Source organism: Apium graveolens, chromosome 6, assembly GCF_009905375.1.
Source record: "Apium graveolens cultivar Ventura chromosome 6, ASM990537v1, whole genome shotgun sequence".
In the NCBI taxonomy this organism is placed as follows: Eukaryota; Viridiplantae; Streptophyta; class Magnoliopsida; order Apiales; family Apiaceae; genus Apium; species Apium graveolens.
The window spans coordinates 245,055,020-245,064,918 of record NC_133652.1 but is presented as its reverse complement, the minus strand read 5'-3'; the positions used below and the strand labels follow the sequence as shown (position 1 = coordinate 245,064,918).

At 31.4% G+C, this 9,899-nt stretch overlaps 2 long non-coding RNA genes across 2 annotated transcripts; both read left to right on the top strand.

Annotated features, from left to right (window-relative positions):
• Positions 1-1,952: 1,952 nt before the first annotated feature.
• On the top strand, positions 1,953-2,790 carry LOC141667913 (uncharacterized). The gene is made up of 2 exons (XR_012552839.1): positions 1,953-2,067; positions 2,423-2,790. It is a non-coding gene; the product is annotated as an uncharacterized LOC141667913 (long non-coding RNA).
• Positions 2,791-3,059: 269 nt separating this feature from the next.
• Positions 3,060-4,427, top strand: LOC141667912 (uncharacterized). Its single transcript, XR_012552838.1, has 3 exons — positions 3,060-3,276; positions 3,394-3,623; positions 4,367-4,427. It is a non-coding gene; the product is annotated as an uncharacterized LOC141667912 (long non-coding RNA).
• The last annotated feature ends 5,472 nt before the right edge of the window (positions 4,428-9,899 follow it).

Sequence of the window (9,899 nt, the reverse complement as noted above, 5' to 3'; positions counted from 1 at the left end):
GAGTATGATCTTAACTAATCGAGATCTCTGAGTTCTCAAGTGAACTTGACTTATCGAGGTCTCCATTTCTTTGAATGTAGAATTAACTTATCGATATCTCTGAGTTCTCTAGTGATATTTTGACTTGTCGATATCTCTGAGTTCTCTAGTGAAGAAATGACTTGTCGATATCTCCAATCTTTATGTCTTCAATTTGGCTTGTCGATATCTCCGAGTCTTCTTTATAAGCTTTTCTTGACTTCTCGATAAGTCATTCTGGAACCTTTGAAATTAATTGACCTTTGAACCTAACAGACTAAATATAATTAACTCTACTTTTCTTTTAAAAAGATAATATAGATATTATAGACATTATTAAATAAACTTGTAATTTATATAAAATTTTATTTTACTGCACATTAATACTATACATTATTTTGTTTTAGCCCTATGTCAATTATACCGACCAGATATAACTAGTTATAGTAGCCTATAACCCGTACGATACACGGATTGCTTTTAATACTCGAATGATTTATCTTAAAATTAATTTTATTTTAATATATATTTTCAATAGTTAAAAATAAATTGAAGAACATAATAAGCTATAATAATATATGTTTTATGATAATTTGAGACTTGATCAAAAATAAATAATATAATATAATATGTTGTTCATGGAACTCGAACCATAAACCTGTAGAAATTGTTGAAGTAAAGAATATAAAATTTTTAATATAATATGATATTGACGGGATTCGAACCCTGAACCTATGAGAGCAGTTTAAATATTAATATAATATTATTTTATTATTGCATCCCACGGTTCCTATCTATCTAGTTTTAAATCTGACGGTTGTTATTTGTCGTACCAAACAATTGTACCGAACAATCGACCAACAACTACCAAATAAGGGGGTTCTACTTATAATAGTATAATATAAATTTAGTTTGATTTTTAGCGCTCATCAATACTATATTATACTAACGAATTATTTATATATAGTTGGGTTTTTAATTTTTATAGAAAAAGTAGTATGAATAATATAAATACAGAAGTAATCCCCTGATTATATAAACCAAAGTAGCGTATCGGGTGACCAACTATCAAAATTATTAATGTTTCAGCATGCAATGCATAGATTTTTTAATTAAAAAATATTTATTTTGAAAAAGTTAAAGAAAAAAGAATCAAATTAAAGTTCAAACAAATTAAAAAAGATACACAGTTTCGTTTGATTTAATTTCTGGTCTCTTGAGTTCTACAATTCAGATTTTGACGACTTTACAGCCCTGGTTTAAAAAGTATTGTCCAACTCTACAAACTAAAAAATTAGAAGACATCTACGAGTTTTGCATTAATATTCAATTTAATTTAAGGGGGTGTATCCAATTCAGATTTTAGAAAATTTCTAACAATCCATTGATTTTGAATGATTGTTGCTGATTTTGGCTAATCTTAATTGTACACGGATTTTAGCGGAGTTGTTGAATAAATCTCGTAGAGTCTTACTAATTTGAGTAGTGATTTCTAAAAATTCGTCAAAATCTCTTAGATTTTGCTAAAGTTTCTGAAAACATCAAATACATTGGTAAATCTATCAAAATCTACGAGGGGTGTATTTAATTCAGATTTTGAAGGATGGATAATAATCCATGGATTTTACAAGATTTTCATTGATTTTAAATATTCGCGAATTTTGACGGAGTTGATAAAAAAATCTTGTAGAGTCTTTATGATTTTGTGAAGTTTTTAAAAAAAATTCAAAATCTCATGTATTTTGGTGAGATATCAAAAAATTAATAATGTACTGCCAAATCCATCAAAATCCACATATTTTTAAAATAAAACAAAATTCATGAACTTTTGAATACCATCATATTTCAGTATAGTTTTTAAAATCTAAATTGAATACCCTAAAATTTTGATATATTTTTTTAAATTATAAGTTAGCATTATGAAAATATTTAGTCTTGGATATGCTCTTGGGATCTTTATCTTCATCCTCCTCTAGCATTTCCGTCACTCCTGTTATTAGAGCGCTTATACTAGCCTCATTCCTCACACTCAAAATCTCGGCAACACAGGTATTAAATTTACACTTGTCTATACATATCCCAACCATAAGTTGTTTAGATAAATCAATGTTTCTATATGTTTCTTGATATCTAAATTAGTTTTAATGCATCCTTTTTTTTATCATTAGCTTGTGGGTTTTTTATTTGATCAGATATGCTTAAATGTAATATTTTTGATGCCTCCACTTTGGTTGAATTATTGTTTGTATATATCGGTTTTAAGTTATTATGAATGAAGGTTGTTTGAACTGTGTGTTATCATAGTTTTTATTTGTACCAATTACATTTATATAGCTCGATATACATAGTAGCATTATTGTTTATTTCTCCTTTTCATTTGGTCTATACCATTTTTTAATTTCAGAATGATGGGCAATGATGCTAAAATGATGCGGCTTGATTCTGGACATCCGATTGATAGAATTAGCAATTTACCCCCCAACGTAATAGACCTCATCCTAAAGCCATTGCCGATTCGCCATGTGGCAAGAATAAGTATCCTCTCAAAAATATGGAGAAATATATGGGCGATGCACCCATACCTAGTTTTTTATGCCAATTTCTTTGACCATCTGCTTTATAAAAGGTTTTTAGAAAATGATAAAGAAACTCAACTATATGAAATTTTAAGAACCATCAGCGGTATTCTTCTATCCCATGTTGGTCCTGTTATGAAGTTTGATCTTTACATTCCTGAAAATCTGCCTCTTCGACACTATTTAGACACAATTTTTTGGATTAAAATTATATATTAAACAGTGGAGTTAAGAAATTTGAACTTTTTAACCATGCTATAAGTGCCTACAAAATACCGTCTTATTTTTTTCCTGCACGAAGTTGACTAATTTGAGTCTAAGTGGTTGTATACTCGCACCACCACCAAAATTTGAAGGTTTTTATAATTTGATTAGTGTTCGTCTTCTAGAAGTCATAGTTATTGCCGACATGTCATTTGGGGCTCAACCTAATGAATTGAATCTACTCTATTGCACTGAGATTGAACATTTGGGATGTCAATTTAAATATTATATCAATCTTATTGTGCTGACTATCCTGGAATGTGGAGAAGTTGATTTGCAATGGTTTGAATGTACCCGAAAGGTGGAACATTTAAGTCTCGATTGGAAAGGGCAAGAAAAGAATCTCATAGATGTCGACAAGCTATTTAAGAATATGTCGAGAATCTGTAATTTTCACATTACGGGATCTTTACTCAAGGTAAAGTGGACATTCTACGAATTTTATTTAGTGATAATATAATTCACTAATTTAATTGGTTAATTTAACGAAATCTTTCATAATTTCTTTCTTGATATAAATATGTGTGTTTTAGAGTTTTCGGAACCAGGTGCATCGATGATGAAGAGGCTTATACAAACAATGGAAACCTTAAAATTTATGTACCTTTGTGATGTTGGATTTAATGATTTGGTTCAAATTCAAAATATTCTCTGCTTGATCAGAATTTCACCCAACCTGAAACATCTCTACATATTCAGATTCAAAATATTCTTTGCTTGATCAGAATTTCACCCAACCTGAAACATCTCTACATAAATCCGATGGTGAGAACTGCTTCCCACAAATTTTGTGCTCACTCTGTATCCAAAATTTTGCTTCTTATTAATAGATATGTACTTACTTTTTCTCCTTAGATTTTTTGTAATGTCTTAGTGCAGCTAAAAGATTTTCACTTGTGTATGTAATAACTAATAATCACTCCTATCTATTTTTTTAATATTCTTTGACTTAAATATTGTCTTATTTTCCTCTCTGTAACATGTTCTATTTTCACTTTGTTCTCCCAACCATGTTTTTTTCCTAATTTCTCTTTATTAATCACTTCATATCAATGTTCTCATGCTGTCTATTATAAATTTGTATTGTATCTAGTCATGATCAACATATGTGAGTTTTTTTTATATCTATCAAATCAATCTGAGCGGTCAAGAAAAGTTGTCAAATTTATCTGCAAGGTTTATGGATATCCTTCCTTTCTTGGAAATTAGAGTTTGATGATTGAAGTCCGAGTAGAGTTATGTGCGTGTGCATATTTAAGTTTTTTTAGTTAACCTTTCCTATCAGTTTTTTATGTCAATTCTATAAATGGTTTCATCATTCATTACAATCGTAAATGCACCATTATTATCTACAAATCAATTTATTTGAACATTACTATGAATATCTACAATATAGTCTTAGTAACTTAACTCTAATTGCATAAATTTTTTGTTCTAATATAAGACCGAGCACTAAATAAATTTTACATGTTCTCGAACACTGTGCCTTTATATTACCTTGTGTGTAGGAACCTGAAGGAAACAACATCAATGGTATGAACTTGGCAGAAAGCATGGAACTTTTGGTGTAACATCCGGGATATCGCGTGTAATTATTTTTATCAATAAATAATTTTTATATGATTATTATGTGATTTTTAGTGAATTATCTGATGATTGGTATGGATATGTGAATGCTTATATGTGATACAGTATAAGTATGTTAATTTTATTATGACCAGAATAAAATATAGATAATTACGGTATTTTTATGGTAATTTTTGGGCTGTTATATGTTTTTATATTGATTTATGAATTTATTAATTATTTTCTGAATAAATTACAAAATTATTTTATAAAGCCGAGAATCGTCCGACTTCAACTGTTTTTACGTTTTTACAACTCGAAACTCTTCCGAAAACTCCTTCTTAACCTAATCTGGTAATTCCGAACATTTTCCGTTTTTTGACTTTTTCGATCCGGATTACGGTTTGACCCGTGCGCGGCCCGGCGCAAGATTTTCGATACGATAATCATTTCGGTAAATCAACAAAACCCGTATTCTCCAAAGACGGGATATTATTACGTTATTCTCATATATAGTGTTTTATAAGAAGCCCGGTTTGGATAAATATCCAATACGGGTATCAAATCGGATCGTTTTTGCAGTTACTTAGCGGCTAAGTAACTAATTTAACGATCCAAAACGAACCAATATTCCAAAAATATATATAGCCCTTTTATTATTTCATTTTATTCGTATAATCATAATTGATCATTAGAAATATAGAATTTACAGAGAAAAATCTTAAAAATATCGCGTTCTACATAATCAAACGCACAAACGAAGGCGTTATCGAATTCCGATTCGGGTGTACAATATATTAAAACGAAGCTATCGAAAATACCTTTATAAATCAAACATCCATTTTTGTGCAGAAATCAAGGTATTTTCCTGATTTAATTATTTAAATTCGAATTATTTATGGATTAAATTAGGAATTTTTGTTCTTGATATTTTTGATATGATTTGATGGCATAATCATGTAGATCTTTTCTTCATGGTCATTTTGGTATATTATATGTCAAAAACCGAGTTCAATAACATAGAGAAAAGGATGTTTGATTCTGCAAAAATGAAATTAGGGTTTATACTCATGAATAATTTCAATTGAGATTTGGGATTTTTGCATCGATTGATTCTGGGTAGGAATTAGATGCACCAATCGTTAAATCGTGTCAAAATGAACCAAAACACATGCTCAGTTGCTACGTTTGACCCCCGTTGAGATTCGCCGGAAAAGCTCGAAACCCGGCCGGCTTCAACGGCGTTTTTGCCGGAAACACAGGACCGGGATTACGAACAAACACGAAGCAAGGCCCTTGGTTCCTGGAAACGTCAAAAGTATTTTTCTGTAAAAGTTTTCACCAAACGAATGGGGAGTTGCACGAATTTGGCTTGCCGGATTTACCTCCGGTGGTCGGGTTTCGATGTTCTTGATTGACCCGTTCGGGTCGGTCTTGGACCCGAAATAAACCTGGTTTTGATCTGATTATCTCAAAAACATTTCTGAAAATTGTGTTTTACAGTTTGACCCCCAAAACTTCTGAAATTTTGCAAATAAAGGATGTTTTTTTAAAAAATTTATAGAAAATGGATTTCTGTTTTAAAAATAATTTGTTTATTATTTTAAAAATCAGAAAATAAGTTATTTAATTATTTTAAATTTAGAAAATCATTCTAATTATTTATTTATTCAAAAAATAAATCGAAATTATTTTATTAATTTTAATTAGTTTTTAATTAGTTTTTAATTATTTTAATTAATCAATTAATTTATAATTAGTTGATTAATTAATTTAATTAATTAATAATTAATTTTAATTGATTTAATAATTAGATTTAATTATTTTAAATTCATTTAAAAATTTCCGAAAAATAGTTTCGAGTTTTAAAATATTATTTAATATTATTTCCAAGGCTCGATTATTATTATAAAATTATTTTAAAGTCAGATTCGGGTATTCGAACCCTATTATTTAATTATAAAATGATTCGGAGTCCCGTTTAAATTCCGAAAAATGTTCAAAATTTCGTAATAAATATCTGGAAAATTATTTTAACCCCGAATCTTCTTTGCATAATTATTTTAATTGAAAATATTACGTGATACGTGTTATATGTGATCTGATTGACGCGTAATATGATTGTACGTGCATTGTTTGACTGTTTTATTAATAACTTTCAATCCGTACGTCGAATTTGGGTAAAACGAAGGGTATAGGAAAGCTTGTGACGTCTATGTGACGATTAGAATAATATGAGTATGAATAATTGATAGATACTTGTGATTCCTAGCAGAATCAGCGAGGCATAAAAAAGGAAACTAGTGATCCATAAATAGAAGAAAGGCGTAGAAAAAGAAGGAAAGTGATGGAAAAGTAAAACTGTTAAATGGGTACAAGTAAAGTTGGAAATCATCGGTGATAAGGCAAGTACTTTTGAACCTTTTTTAAGATATATTGTAAATATTTTTGAACTGTTTCATAATATGTCGCTATTATTCAAAATAACTCATATTTATACTGCAAGCACTTTAAACTATTTAACCTTGAACCCTGATTCTTATTGATCTTGAGCCATAAGCCTTATTCTTCATAAACCATTGATTGTTGAATTCTCAGATACGAGCCAAACACATACGATACTACTCCACAAATACATATCTACCACATATTGATTCCTGATATTAAATTGCTTGACATACCAACCCTTATTGCTTGTTTAACGGAAGACCAATCCTTGTAACCCTTGAACCCTTGGTCTTCTACTTTCTGATGCTTTCCTTGCTTGAAAGCCAATCTTTTTGAATTCCTTGTTATACCCTAATGGTATTGTGAATCACCTTATGTTTCAAGATAAATGTTGTTTATGATTCAGCTTATTGAATTACATTGGTTATCATATTGAATTATTCTAGAATTAGATGGTTTTATAAATGTGGACCAGACTCGTGGTCGGACCAGATTCGTGGTCATAATAGGCCAATGTGTGCCTTAGATCCAGTATATATACCAAAGCTGGGAGTCTTGCTCGGGGTTAGTGCGTGACTGATCAGCAGCCTAACCTAGGTTTTTTTTTAAAAATGAAAAGATAATATCCAATTCTAATCATTGCTTATTCAGAAAATTAATTCTTCTGAATCATTTTAATTAGTGATTGTTTAACCTCAATTGCTGCTATTGTTACTTGTTGAGCTAGTAAGCTCACTCTTGCAAAAAATTTATGTTTTCAACAGTTGGAAAGGAAATTGTTGGTAACGAGGATTCCCTGTCCAGTGTGCGAGCTAGGATTTTCGTTTAAGTTGGATCGAGCTAGCAGGAGCTTAATATTATAGCTGAGTTGTATAAGATTGTAAGTACGATACCCTAAGCCATTGTAAGTTGAATTAGTTGGGTTCTAGTACGATGTTATAAAAGTTAAGGTGGTGGCTTATTTTCATACTTTAACCTGTTGCGATCCGTGGTTGTGTAAAAGGGTCAATGCTTCTAATACTTTATATACAGGTTTAAATATTGTGGTGTGTGTTGTGAGCACCAAACTTCTGACCCGGATTTGGAGGGCGTCACAGGTTGGTATCAGAGCTATAGGTTATAAGTCACTGAAACAAGCCTAGATTGTCGGGAATGGATAGATGGTTACGATTAGGATTAGGAAATAGAAAGATAAAATGTTGAGAGGTTGATTGTGATCAAATAGTAGGTTTTAGTGGGATTCGTGATGAAATTCGACATCCTTATCTAGCGACGCGATTTTCAGATGGCGGCGATGGAAGTTTCTTTTATCCCTGGATCATCTGATCATTCAGAGCCTTCATTCGGAAGACTGTCATCTGATTCACGCCTTGCTCGTCCACCGGTATTCACATGTCACCTCCTGTTGCGACGGTTGCACCTTTTTATATTATTATCTCGTCCCTTGATTCGAGGCTATCTATTCGAGAATTTTCCCCCACACGCTGATTCTAGTTCTACCGGATATTCAGTTGTGTGCGTTTCTTTTCTGTCTACTCTACATTCTGTTCTATAACATCCGTTTAAAACCCGTCTTATGAAGTAACAACATCTACGAGGATGGATTCGAGAGCTACTGCATATGGTGAGTATACGAGGTATTAAGAAGAGTGAGAAGAAACCTAGAGAGAAGATTCGTGTGTGACGAAAAATGGCTGCTACCAGGTTATATGGGGCTACTAATGAGTATGCTACCCACGATAATCTTGTGGAATGAGCTAGATGGATCTTTAAAGAAATTTGAGAGGATTGGAAATTGAGAGCTTTCTTGAAATTATATGATGATGATATGATCAAACATGATACATATAGAAGTAATGTGATATAAATCGACCTTGTGTTATAAAATAAATCTGATGATTACTGGATAGATTTGTTATACTTAGTAACCGTAAGAGATGAGAATGGGAATATTACCAGTATGGAAGACTAGAAGTGAAGTTACGAATAAGATAGTATGCAACGGTAACTGGAGTTTGTTGACCAATGAAGGCAAAATGTACCCAATAAGGGGTAGAAGATATATGGAAAGGAATGAGCTCTTATCTGATTTTTTTCCTAATTGGATTTCTTGTGATAGTTGAGAAGGACGATAACCAACTCATATAGTAATGATGACCATGTGTATAATTTTCAAAATTTTAAACAGTTTTCAAAAGAGATTTTCTTCACAAATTTTTTCTAAAATTCCTTGGAACAAATTAAGTTTTAAAAACTTGGTTGTCCAAATACTACTTGAGTTTCTTGTTTGATTCAGATTATCCAGACGAATACTTGTTTTAGAAATTAGTATGGTTCGTTTAGAAGGTCAAGTGGACCCACTATTACGGAGAAACTGTTTATCCAATTGTTGAGACGATTAGAGCACGAGGAATATGTCGATTCACGAGAAGTTGAGTACGAGCAAAGAAGATTAAGGAAATCTCTAGACCTTCTAAAGGGAGAACGTTATTAGCAAAAGAGGCGATTAGTTGAACGATTAGCAGCATAAGCGAAATTTGAAGTTATAAGCGTAAATCTTGTAAGATTGCAAATAAAATCGTATATGAACGTGGAAAAGTGATGCTAAAGATACAAGACCTAGTAAGTGGGAAATTATTTTAATAATCGATTCAAGAAAGCATTTTTGAGAACTTTCTAAAGTTGATATACGACTCGGCATGGGATCTATTGATCGGAAAAGCGTTGAAGCTGTAAACAGATAAAATGCGGATGGCGACCAATGATATCAATCTTTCTTATCATTCTTATAAATCTCGAGTAAATTATGAACTTCTTTCATAATCAACTTTATAAGGTGATTGTTGAATCCCTTTCAAATCATTCCTTCTTCAAAATATTGTTTTCTAATCGGGACAAGCAGTGTTATGGTGTGACGATTTGTCGAAATGACAAAGAGTCTGGTGGGACGCCACCTAATCATGTGCTGTGTGCCATATGGTATGAAAGACTGGCCATCTTGAGTACTAATATGGTTGTCTCATTCCT